The sequence below is a fragment of the Podarcis bocagei genome, assembly GCF_964188305.1.
Source record: "Podarcis bocagei genome assembly, chromosome: 16".
In the NCBI taxonomy this organism is placed as follows: domain Eukaryota; kingdom Metazoa; phylum Chordata; class Lepidosauria; order Squamata; family Lacertidae; genus Podarcis; species Podarcis bocagei.
This window is the reverse complement of record NC_138142.1, coordinates 27,497,630-27,511,446: the sequence shown is the minus strand read 5'-3', so window position 1 is coordinate 27,511,446 and position 13,817 is coordinate 27,497,630.

Genomic DNA, 13,817 nt, shown 5'->3' with positions numbered 1-13,817 from the left:
CTTTTTCATTTCTGCATTATGTTTGAGCTTTCACACGACATAAAAGCTGCTTTCAGAAACGTAGTGCCTGTTTAGGGCTTGTTTCCGTGTTGTTTACAAATGGATTTTTCCTGGAAGCAAAAAAATTTTAAAAATAGAAATTGAGCACCAGACTTGAGCTATAGTCTATTATATTCCCGGAACTGGCTTTTTTACTCTGTGTGAAAGCTCGGATATGATGTTAGGAAAACATTAAGGAAATTGAACAAATTGCTACATAAATTCATGGAAGAAAGGGCTATTGATGGCTACTAGCCACAATGGCTATGCGCTGCCTCCACAATTTGAGGCAATGATGCTTCTGAATACCAGTTGCTGGTATTCTACAGGAGGGGAGATTTGCTCCTGGGCTCAGGTCCTGCTTGTGGGTTTCCCACGGGGCACTGGTTGGCCACTGTGAGAACAGGTTAAATAAAAAAAGGTAAAGGACCCCTGGACAGTTAAGTCCAGTCAAAGGCGACTCTGGGGTTGCGGCGCTCATCTTGCTTTCAGGCCGAGGGAGCCGGCGTTTGTCCACAGACAGCTTTCCAGTTCATGTGGCCAGCATGACTAAACTGCCGCAGCAGTACCTATTTATCTACTTGCCCTGGCGTGCTTTCGAACGGCTAGGTTGGAAGGAGCTGGGACAGAGCAACGGGAGCTCACCCCGTCGCGGGGATTCGAACCGCCGACCTTCTGATTGGCAAGCCCAAGAGGCTCAGTGGTTTAGACCACAGGGCCACCTGCGTCCTTGTGAGACCAGGATGTTGGACTAGATGCGGTCATTGTCCTGATCCGGCAGGCTTGTCAAAGGTTCTTAGGTTCATAATTCAGCCTTCGCTGCTCCGAATGAAACAGCCAGAAGCAAAACATTGGTAAATGGTTTATGGTTTATGGGAAGAACAGATGAAAGGGCAAGTTTAGCTGGGGGGAAACCATCACACACAAGACCAGGGGAGCTGCCGGGACCTTTAGCGCTGACTAGTTGCAACCTAAAAATGGCTCCTTTTGATTTTTGTAAGTTGGAAAGGGGAAGTAGTATTTATTATTATTAATTAATTAATTAATTAATTAATTAAATTTCTATACCGTTCTTCCAAGGATCACAGGGCGGTTTCCAATTTTAAAACATCAAAATACATGCCATTGTAACAAACAAAAACAATACACCCCCGGAATATAGTGGAAGGAGCAGGCAGTGGATTGTGCAAAAGAGGTGTGGAAGAAGGAACGGGAAGAGCAGGGCAAAAGGGCTGTGCACTCTCATTCCATGGAAATCCAGAATAGCAAAGGATGCTTTCCAGAAGATCTTCCAATCCCCTCTCCATTAAACCAACCCCCAAATTTGTAGCGAAAGTGCGTTTGAAAGAGCACAGGTTAGTGAAAGGGCAATGGGTGATGAAAGAATGGTTGCTGACCGTGCTCAGAGAGGGGGAGCTTCAGTCTTACTCAGACCTTTGGCTGCCTGACTCAAAGCAACTACAGTTGTACCTCGGAAGTCGAGCGGAATCTGTTCCGGAAGTCCGTTTGACTTCCATAGCATTTGGAAGCCAATCGGAAGCCGCGTCGGATTTTCGGGTTCTAAAGAACGTTCACAGACAGGATCACTCACTTCCAGGTTTGCGTCATTCGGGAGTCAAAACGTTCAACTCGCAAGGTGTTCAGCTTCCGAGGTACGACTGTATTTGAAGCTTAGTGAATTCTGCAGGGGGGGGGGGAACATTACGGCGTATGGGTTGCAAAAGTATGAGAAATTGGACAGAGTCCCTCAGTTTGTTTGATTATTGCAGACTGCAGGACAGCAGTACCTCAAGGACCGCCTCTTCCCATATGAACTTACCTGGATACTGAGATCATTCTTTGAGGCCCATCTTTGTGTCCCTCCTCCACAAGATGTCCAGAGGGTATCAACATGAGAACAAGCCTTTTCTGCAATGGCTCCCCGTTTTTGGAATGCTCTCCCCAGGGAGTTTTGGCTGGTGCCTTCATTATACACTTTTAGGCGCCAGGCGAAAACATTCCTCTTTAACCAGGCCTTTGGCTGATTGACATCTAATGCTCTTTTAAATGTGTTGTGGAAAGGGGGGATTATTGGTTTGTTTCTGTTCTTATTTTTATTATGTATTATATACTTTGTGTTTTTATATTGTGATTTTATGCTGTGAACTGCCCTAAAATCTATGGGTAGAGGGCAGAATACAAATTTTAATAATAATAATAATAATAATAATAATAATAATAATAATAATAATAATAATAATTAATAATAAATAAAAAAAATATAAATATTATTTATTGCATTTATATCCTACCTTTACCCTCCAAGGAGCTCATTTAACCCCCACAACAACCCTGTGAGGTAGGTTAGGCAGAGGAGACAGTGACTGGCCCAAGGTCAACCAGTGAGCTTCATGGCAAAGTCAGGTTCTGAACCCTGGTCTCCTAGGTCCTAGTCCAGCACTCTAACCACTACACCACACTGCCGAATCATTGCTTTATTTTTTTTCTGCAGAAGAAAGTAGAATTGCAGAGTAGGGGATGCGAAAATGTGAGAAATTGTGCAGAGTCCCTTGGTTGCCGAATTCAGCCCCAGCCCCACCACTCAATGCAAAATTTGGATTGCTTGGTGTAAAAAATGCCCCATGTTGTCTTTTGCGTGTTTTAAAGTGAAATTCACAAGTTTGAAAGTGACGAGATGCGTTTGGAGAAGTTGGGGACTGATCCAGGATTGACTGTCAACTTTGATCCAGCAGGGCTCTTCGTGTGCCCTGGACTTTATTCCGGCAGCTGGGAATGCGCCAGACGCATGACGGACGAGGGGACAGAGTGATGGGGAAGGTCTAGCGTGAAAAGAAGGAGAGAGTTTCTAGTACAGTCAACAAGCTGCCATCCTTGGCATCTGGGCTCTGCTTCTGACAAAGGCCTCCGGACAACGCCAGCCCTACTTGGCTGACCCCTCTGCTGACGCACTTCGAGGATTTCATGTTCCTGCGCTCTAGGGGAGGTGGCCGGGATAGATTTCTGACTGCACACACTTAGGGGGCTGCTTCTTCCTGCTTCCCACTTTGTGTGTCAATAGCGAAGCAACACGCACCACCCTCGGTCTGAGTGAAAGGGCCGAACTTACACTGAAGTCAAACCATTGCTCAGTGTGTGTCCTGCACTGACCGGCAGCATCTCTCCAGGGTTTCAACATTCCTACCTGGAGATGCAAAGCTGAACTGCTGATATACAACCCATCCCCCAACAGGCAGATTTGTGTGTGTGCCGCAGTTCTGAAGGGGCCCAGAGTGTGGCATTGGGGCAGAAACAAAATATAAAAAAATCCTTCCAGTAGCACCTTAGAGACCAACTAAGTTAGTTATTGGCATGAGCTTTCGTGTGCATGCACACTTCTTCAGATACAATGGTTAGAGCCTAGGAATGAAAGAAACCCAGGTCTAAATCTCTATTCACTGAGTGAACTTTCATGTGCATGCACACAAAAGCTCATACCAATAACTTAGTTGGTCTCTAAGGTGCTACTGGAAGGATTTTTAAAATTTTGTTTCAACTACGGCAGACCAGCACGGCTACCAACCTGTAATCTAGAGCATTGGGGCAGGAAATTCTCATGACAGTCTTCCACGCTTGATAGAAATCCAAGTTCCTAGCCCTTATGGTGGGCAACACCTGCTGAAATCTCCAGAGTCGGAGAGATGGTTGAATGAAAATGTTCCGCAGTTGAGGCATCTGCGCCTCACGCTGCTGTTGCCTCTCTCCATAATTAGCAGCATAGGAAAATAAAATAAATTGTGCATTTGTTCCTCAGAACAACCCTGTGAGGTGGACTAGGCTGTGTGTGTGTGTGTGTGTGTGTGTGTGTGTGTGAGAGAGAGAGAGAGAGAGAGAGGGAGGGAGGGAGGGAGGGAGAGAGAGAGAGAGAGACACTCATCCAAGGTCACTCAGTGAATAGGGATTTAGACCTGGGTTTCTTTCATTCCTAGGCTCACGCTCTAACCATTGTACCACACTGTGTCTAGTTTTGCCTCCCCCTGCCTCCCACGATTTCTTCTCCCCAATGCTGCTGTTTGGTATTTCATGGATTCTGGAAAGGACATATTGCTGTTGGGGGCTCTGGGTGTCAGGCTTTCCTGTTGTGGCCAGGTTCCTATTTGGGGACATCACACAGCAGAAGGGGTGTGAGCAGGACCGAGGTAGTTGTGTCGCAATAAACTTGGTACATGAAATCATGGAACTGTAGAGTTGGAAGGGACCACAAGGGTCATCTAGTCCAACCCTCTGCAATGCAGGAATCTTTTGCGCAACATGGGGCTCGAACCCACAACCCTGAGATTAAGTGTCTCCTGCTCTGCCAACCTATTATAATTTATGGTGCAAATGTAAGTTGGTGCAAGATTTTGATGATTTAATTTTGACTGAAATAGGACTAAAGGAACTATTGTTTGCTGTTCAAAATTAAGGTTGCCGAATATTTTTTGATGGCACCAGTGTACATGCATTGTCAAAAGAACTGGTTGTATATCTGACCGTGGCAGCTCAAATAGTAGTTGTGACTCAATGGAAAACAGCCCAGCATCTTACACTGAATGCTTGGTACCTCCGGAATAGAGCTACAATGGAGAAAATTACGCAAAATTTGAGATTTCAACCAGAACCTCCAGGCACTTTTGGTACGATTTGTCATTCCTTTATTACATACGCAATGGAACCATCCTTTTCAAGGTAACCCTCATCACAAGTCTGGCAAATCTGCAACTACAGTTGAAAATCAGATAATGGTGATATTTTTCGCTTGGACTTTGTTATTTTAACCCATGTGCAACTGCACTCATTCTATTTGTCTATGTTACAGTTTCACTTTTCCTCTCTTAATTTTCATCTGTTGTTTTAACGGTCCTCTCTGGTTTATATATATTATAAAAGGAGGAGGGGGGAAAGAACCTTTACCAAAAAAGCGAGAAAAGCTTTCCTGCTGGGGTCAGATTCCTCCTTGGGGACATTGTAGGGCAGGGGGTTTAAGGGAAGGTCAAGGTGGGTGTGTTGAGGGCTGGGGAGCGACGTCACCGTTTCCAGTGGAATGGAATTTTCCTTTGGTGGCAGCTGAAGAAGAGCAAACACTTTCCAAGAATACCTGGAGGCCGGGCATTCCTGTCCACAGACCACTTACGCAGGGAGAGACGAGTTTACGCTGATGGTCAAATGCAAGCAGCACTTGATTTGGACAGAAGCTGCTACTTAATTCCTGTGCCAAGACTTGGCCGTGCCTCAACGATGCAGTGATGACACAGAGTACCTCTGGGCATGCAATATAATAATAATAATAATAATAATAATAATAATAATAATAATAATAATAATTATTATTATTATTATTATTATTATTATTATTATTATTATTATTATTATTATTTATTATTTATACCCCGCCCATCTGGCTGGGTTTCCCCAGCCACTCTGGGTGGCTTCCAAAAGAATATTAAAATACTATGATACATTAAACATTAAAAGCTTCCCTAAACAGGGCTGCCTTCAGATGTCTTCTAAAAGTCTGGTAGTTGTTGTTCTCTTTGACATCTGGTGGGAGGGCGTTCCACAGGGAGGGCGCCACTACCGAGAAGGCCCTCTGCCTGGTTCCCTGTAACTTGGCTTCTCGCAGTGAGGGAACCGCCAGAAGGCCCTCGGTGCTGGACCTCAGTGTCCGGGTAGAACGATGGCAAAGATTGCCTTTGCTGCGTATCGCATCCCATCGCCATTTTATTTCTGTAGCATGCAGAGTCATGTGTAAACTTGACCCTGAGCCTCCAAACCTTTCTCTCTCTCTGAATTTCAGACCCACGACAAAGAGTTTCAGGGACAGGCTTCATATATAGACCAGATTCAGGTCCAAAGTACAGTGGTACCTCAGGTTAAAAACTTAATTTGTTCTGGAGGTGCATTCTTAACCTGAAACTGTTCTTAACCTGAAGCACCACTTTAGCTAATGGGGCCTCCTGCTGCCGCCACGCCGCTGCTGCGTGATTTTTGTTCTCATCCTGAAGCAAAGTTCTTAACCCGAGGTACTATTTCTGGGTTAGCAGAGTCTGTAACCTGAAGCGTATGTAACCCGAGGTACCATTGTAATGTACACACCATGAATTGTTTCTAAAATGAGGAGTGTGGGAACTCAGCCTTGCAGGCTGGGAACAATAAAGCAGCACTGAAGAGCATTGCTGAACCAGCAAATTGCGGAATAGATGCAAATCCACCATGCCAAATAATGCAATAGCTTAGTTGACTGTGGCAGAAATCTGCTTTCATTTGGTGCAGTTTGATGGATTGGGAGCAGGGTTTAGCATGGAGTCTGTTTTTTCATTGCACAGCCACCATCACTTTCGCCTGCCTCTTGTCCCTGGAAGGGGGAGCAGCGTCTGGCAAACGGCTGTTGACAAACCAGAGAAGGGTTTGGATGAAACGCACCTGCTGCACGAAGGCTGGTTACGGATCCCGTCCCCACCCACTACCGCGTGATTCCCTCGCCCTTGTTTTCCTCTTCAGCCAGGCCTACGTGCAGAAAGTCCTGGCCAGCCCTGGGACACACCCCTGATAGGAACGAGGGGAGGGATCGAGAGCAGGAACACGATCCCAAGGCCCTTATCTGCACACCACACAAGGCCTGGCAGAGGCTCCAACTTGATCACAGATGTGCTTATCTCCCCACACCCAGCAGTTTCAAGTGCTGCGCAGGATTCCCTTCACGGCTGTCTCTCCTGTCTCCCCCAAACTGAGCTGAGCCTATTTTTCACAAGCTGTCCAGAGTTAATCTTTGCATACGATACTTGTTGTTGTTGTTGTTGTTTAGTCGTGTCCGACTCTTCGTGACCCCATGGACCAGAGCATGCCAGGCACTTCTGTCCTCCACTGCCTCCCGCAGTTTGATCAAACTTAATCTTAAGACGATACTTAATCTGACACAAAACTGGTTTTCTGGTCCTCATTGTAGCTCCCCCCTTAAAAGTATTTTAATCAAAACATAGAATTGTTGTGATGGAAGGTACCCCAAAGGTCACCCGAATTGCTACTAAATAATCCCTCAGAGATGACCATCCAACCTATGCCTAGAAACCCCCAGTGATGGAGAGCCCACCACTTTCTGAGGCGGTCTGTTCCCCTGTCAAACAGCTCTTACCTTCAGAAAGTTCTTCCTAAGGTCTAGTTGGAATCTCCTTTTTTATCCTTTGAATCCATCCGTTTGGGTCCTACTCTGGAGCAGCAGAAAACAAGCTTGTTCCATCTTCCATGTGATGGTTCTTCAGCTACAGGTAACACTTTTACGTGCATTCAATATGTGTGTGGCCATGTGCATTGCCACATCCCGGAAGTGGCCGGAAAATGGGGCAGACAGAATGGGCTTGCAATGCTCCACCAATGCGTGTTTTGCTCCACGCAAAACATTTGTCACCTGTATTGAAAGGTGGCTGTCGTATCCTCTCTCAGTCTTCTCCTCTCCAGGCTAAAGTTCCCCATTGCCCTCAACTGTTCCTCACAAGGCTTGGTTTCCAGACCCTTGATCATTTTTGTCGCCCTTCTCTGTACACCTTCCATCTTGCCAACATCCTTCTTAAATTGTGGTGCCCAGAACTGGATACAGGACTCCTGGTGGGGTCTGACCAAGGCACAACAGAGTGGTACTATGGTTTCCCTTGATCTGGATAATGTACTTCTATTGATGCAGCCTAAAACTGCCTTAGCTTTTCTGCTATCAATATTATTATTGATATACAGTACAGTCATACCTTGGTTGTCAAACGCCTTGGTACTCGTATGTTTCAGCTCCCAAACGATTGAAACCCAGAAGTGAGTGTTCCAGTTTCCGAACATTTTTTTGGAAGCCGAACATCCAACAGGGCTTCCGTGGCTTCCAATTGGCTGCAGGAGCTTTCTGCAGCCAATCAGAAGCCGCTCTTTGGTTTCTGAACGTTTTGGAAGTCGAATGGACTTCCGGAATGGATTCCGTTCAACTTCCAAGGTACTGTACGGCTGTATTAACATAAACACAGCAAGAAGAAAGAAAGCAGAAAATCAAAGATAAAGTGTCACAGCCTGGAAGGACGAAAGTACAGCTTGGCTCCAAAGTGATAATCAGGGATACCCTCCAACATTTCTCTGATGAAAATAGGGACATCCTAAGGAAAAGCAGGACATTCTGGAATCAAATCAGAAACCGGGACGGCTTCTGTAAATCCGGGACTGTCCCTGGAAAATAGGGATACTTGGAGGGTCTGATAAAGTACTAACTCATACAAATATTCCCTTTACAAATAGTAAAGATTTAGGAAAAATAAAAGTATTATCCACCTGTGGATGCCATCATTACTGACAGTCGGTGTTCTATATAGTCTTAAATAAGCCTGTGTCCTGTAATGTTATATCTGCCTTTTCCAAGTATTCTCAGAGGCTTAAGCCATCAAATAGAACATGGAAACTGTCTGGGAGTAAAACCCTTCCTTCTTCTCTGTGGAAAGGCTGCCCCACTCTGCACCATTTCCTGTTTTCGACTCAAATCCAAAATGGCAGGAAGTTTATCTAATGGACAGAGAGGCAGAGGGCCAGGGGGTGAAGGAAGGCCGGGGGGGAGTCACAAGCTAAGGCCTTGGCAAGACGCAGGAAACTTCGAATACCAAAATTTTGCCCTTAAATGGATGCTTCTAAAATTGTAACCATTCCAAATCTTTCAGCAGCATTGACTCATCCACACAGGCAATTATAGGGTTTTCGTTTGTTTGTTTGTTTCTGAGAGAGAGAGAGAGAGAGAGAGAGAGAGAGGGGGAATTGTTTAATACGTTTTAGAATAGAAACTTTATTCACCTCAGCCAATGGCCATAGCAGCAAGAGAACATTACAATATACACAGAATAAAGTGAAAATTAAATATAAATTAATACATTTATATCCTACCTAACTATGATCATGGGACCCGGGTGGTGCTGTGGGTTAAACCACAGAGCCTAGGACTTGCCAATCAGAAGGTCGGCGGTTTGAATCCCAGTGACGGGGTGAGCTCCCGTTGCTCGGTCCCAGCTCCTGCCAACCTAGCCGTTTGAAAGCATGCCAGTGCGAGTAGATAAATAGGTACCGCTCTGGTGGGAAGGTAAACAGCGTTTCCGTGCGCTGCTCTGGTTCGCCAGAAGTGGCTTAGTCATGCTGGCCACATGACCCGGAAGCTGTACGCCTGCTCCCTCGGCCAGTAAAGCAAGACGAGCGCCGCAACCCCAGAGTCAGCCACGACTGGACCTAATGGTCAGGGGTCCCTTTACCTTTACCTTACCTGTGACTAACAGTTGCTGGGAGGTGAGCAACACAAGAAGCCTGTATTCTTTTTGGCCTGCTTGTGGGCTTCCCACAGCAAGAATAATAGCCTCCCAAGACCCAGGCATTGCTTTCACCTGGATGGTTTACCTGGGATGGGGCAGATGTGAAGATCATCCTTTTGTGGCTTCCTCACATCCTCTGTGCCATTCCAGGGATGCTGTCTGCCTTGTCAGTCCCAGTCTGTGTCGCCCTAATTCTAATTGCTGCCTCTGCCTTCTGTGCCCAGGAGTGACCCACGTGTGCCCAAGAGAATTTGAAGTTTGCTTGCCCAGGAGCAAATTCCTCAGGTTATCCTCTGATTCCAACAGGTAAAATTGTTGCGGTTCTCCCTCAGCAGGCTGTTGGCAGGATGTGGCATTTCCACATGTCCTGCTGCCCTCTGGCATGTGTCAGATGCTGCCCTGAAGCATGGTGGGAAGGAAGTGTTCAGAAACTGACAGGGTCATCTTTTACACGTGGTGCAAGTCAAGGTCCGGCAGGATCATTCCCCAGAGGCTGGTTCTGAAAAGCACATCTGAAAAGCCTGCTTTGAGTGTTAGGGAGGCAACCCAGTCCTGGACATGTGTGAAGGAACAAGGGCAGAGTACAGGGGAGCTTACACCAGGGGTGCCCAAACTTTTTTCAAAGAGGGCCAGATTTGATGAAGTGAACATGTGTGAGTTGCTGAGCTTTTTAAAGGATTTTACCTCAGGACATATTAAATCGACCGGCGGGGGCCAGATTAGGCCCCTGAAACGGACTTTGGACATGCCTGGCTTACACAGAGTGCTTTTCTCTCAGCAACCTAACTCACCAACACACAGGGGTTTTGTGAGAATAAATTGAGGTGAGAGACTTTTATATGGAAATGATCTTAATAATTAAAGGGCTCTGCTAGGGCAGCAGCTATCTTGATAAGAGAACACCATACAGTATTGGGAATGGAAATTTCCTAAGTAACTTTTCTTAGGAATGCTGAGAGGGAGAATCTTAGGAGCTGCCTTAGCGGTAGGGATGGGTGAAAGATGATTTCAGTTTCTCTCCCTGTCAAATCTTTCCACTCTTAACTCTGGGAACTTCCAAATTGGATTATTGCAACACACACTATGTGGGGCTGCCCTTGAAGACGACTCAGAAACTTCAATCGGTTCAAAGCATCAGCCAGATTACTGGCAAGCGTTCTGTTTAGATCTCGTATAACCCCTGTTTTTATGCCGACACATAAAGAGTAGCAAACTGAAAGCTTGGAGTCAGAGGCAGCGGCATTTGAAAAGATGATTTGTGTATGATGAACACAAGGAAGAATAGAGAGAAAGCAAGAAGCAAAGGGAAGAAGGGGTGAAATCGTAACAAAATTTCTATTAGGTCAGCACAGAAGCATGCAAGCTTCTGAGCATCACCAAACCCTTTGGTCCAGCATTGATTTCTGTGAGACCTGAAAGCTTACACTCTTCCCAAGTCAAAGCTAAACCCGCCACATGAAAGCCCTTGTTCGACCTCTTGTGCATCTCTCCTCTGTAGAGCTACCCCTACCACACTTTTTTTGTCTGGGGCCTGTTCTGCTGCCACCCCAAATTCTGCAGAAGAGTTTCCGGAGGCAGGAAGCGCAAAAAGGAACAGCCTGTTCCGGATGAAGCAGAGAACCTTGAATTAGCTCTCTCTAGAGGAAGTTGCGGTGGCGTGGGGCCAAATGGGCTGACTTAAATCATCAGCAGACTTGTGAAAACGCCAATGAACACCCCCCCCCTGCGCCGCCCACCTCCAAAACCAAAGGCAGTGTCGGGGACGTCAGAAACCTCCAGCTTTAGCAGCCCAGTCAGAGCTGCAAAACCAGCTGTCAAGCGCCCAGGCAGGTGATGCGTTCTTTCCTCTTGAACCTTGACTAGGTGTGCTTTGCAAACTGAGCCATCTCCTGTGACGCTCGCCCACATTTGAACCTAAGAAGAGCCTGCTGGGTCAGACCAATAGTCCATCTAGTCCAGCATCTTCTTTTCACAGCGGCCGACCAGATGCCCCAATGGGAAACCCATGAGCAGGAGTCGAACACAAGAGCCCTCTTCCCTCCTGTGGTTTCCAGAAACTGGTGTTCAGAAGCATTACTGGCTCCAGCCATGGAGGTAGAGCACAGCCATTGTGGCAAGTAGCCTTATCCTCACACAACAACCTTGTAAGGTAGGTTAGGCTAAGGATAGAGATTTGAACCCTGGTCTCCCAGGCCCTAGTCTGACACTCTAACCGCTACACCACTGCTGGCGCCCGATGCGTTTTCAGTTGCCACCATTTCTCTGTATGTTCTAGGAGGTCTACAGCAGATCTGTCCATGCTAGAGCTGGCATGGACTAGGTTTGGGAAGCTCTGGGTTCAAATCCCCGCTCAGCCATGCAGCTCACTGGCTGGTGTTGGACTCCTCACTCCTCGCTCAGCCTAGCCATAGCTGTCAACTTTTCCCTTTTTTAAAGGGAAATTCCCTTATTCCAAATAGGATTCCTCACAAGAAAAGGGAAAAGTTGACAGCCAAGTGCCTAGCCTACCTCGAAAGATTGTTGTAAGAATAAAATGAGGGGAGAGATGGGATATAAAATGTAATTCAGAATAATGGGGGGAAAATATCTGTTCTAGTAAACATTAAGCTTGTTTTCAAAGGAAATTGTAGTGGCCAGTTTACTACGGATCAGTTTCTTTATCCAGACTAACCACACAAGGCTAACCTCATCTACTCAGAAGCCAGGCCCAATGAATTAAGTGGGGCTTACCCCCATGTAGGTGGAGTTATGATTGCAACCTAAGTAAGTTGGGAAACAGAGCCATTAATTTTGATGGGAACCGGGGTTGTGATCCTGTCCACCATTACATGGCAACAAGACCCTCTGAACCGAGCAGAAAACTCTGTAGGTTTGCTCTATAAGCTCACCGAATGGAAGTCTGAATCCAGCTCATTTGTGTTTTCCACACACTGGCCAAAGGCCTTTTATTACTTTCCAAGACTACTTACCGGTAGATCTAATCTTGCAGATTCCTTCATCCTGCGTTCCTGATCATCCTGAGGCCTTCTAGTTTATGACACAGTGTTTGAGTTATATTCTTTTTGATAACTTTCCAGCTTTGATAACTTTGTCACTGCCCTGGAGCGTGACAAAGGGCATTATAAAATAAAACACCTGCATCTGCTTTGGAGCCAGGCTCAGCCACAGAATCGCGGAATTGCAGAATTGGAAGGGACCCCAAGAGTCATCTAGTCCAACCCCCTGCAATGCAGGAATCTTTTTGCCAAACGTGGGGCTCAAACCCGCAACCCTGAGATTAAGCGTCTCCTGCTCTACCGACTGAGCTATCCTGCAGGCTCTAAGCTGTCTTGCAGGTTGGCAGCCATCACAGCCCCTTAATAGTCCATTTAAAAGGGACCCCTTTCCAGTCCCACCCCTCCCACCCCAGAGCTACACCACTGACTCCTGCAGCTATAAACAAGAGATATTTTCAGCCTACAATAGACACCCAGTGCCTTAAGTCTTTGGAAAAGCTGGCCAGTGCAAATCTATGCAACGCTCTGTTTCCTTCCCATTTCATCTTCTGGGACCATTCATTTGTGTGTGTTTTCCCAGCAGCTGTTGGCCCAGGTCCCCTTCGTTTGCCTGCTTGAAGCCAAAAGCCACAGGGATGTATGTCCCATGTGCTCCAGAAGCTTATTGAAAGGCACTGGAGCAAAGGGGCTGATGTTTTGCAAGCACATAGCCCAGATGCTATACTGTCGTGGGTCGGTCATACATGTTACTTGGACAGTAAACAATTCAGATGGAGCAAAACAACAACAACACAAAGCAATCCTGTTATAAGAATTCTAAGGTCTCAAATGTAGCATAAATGTTCATAAATGTACAAGGTAAACACATACATAAGTATAGAAACCACGTGTCTGAAAGAGAGTACAGGAAGAGCAACCCTGAAGCCATTTTGACTCTCCCAAATTGACCTCAAATATTTCTCTGCAAGGAGGAAGGAAATGGGGAAAGCTTTCCAATTGTCTTTGATTGTAGCAGCTTACACCTCCCTGCAAATACAGTCTGGCAAGTTATCTGATAAGCTAAGCAAACTATCAATATGTGTAAGAGATTCAGGAACTGAAGTATTTATCATCTCAAAGGAATGGCCAGGCTACCCAGAAAATGCAATCAAGTAAGGCATTATCAGGGACCCTGGCAGACAGGAAAGAAGCAACACTCTCAAATTTCTGCTGGAGACTGCCTCCTCCTGTGATGTTTTGGGAGGTGGTCTTGGGGTACAGGGTGGGCAATTTTAAAAGTATTTGCAGAGGCTTGCACACCATTGTTCGGGGTCTTTCTGCTGCAACAGAAAAAAAATTAAAAATATTCCTTGCTTGACCTATCATGGACTTAGGGGGCTCAGTCCCTAGGGGAGTTGGGCAACAAAAGCCAAGCCCCCTATATTTTCTATGACAATCCCAACCATGCTCA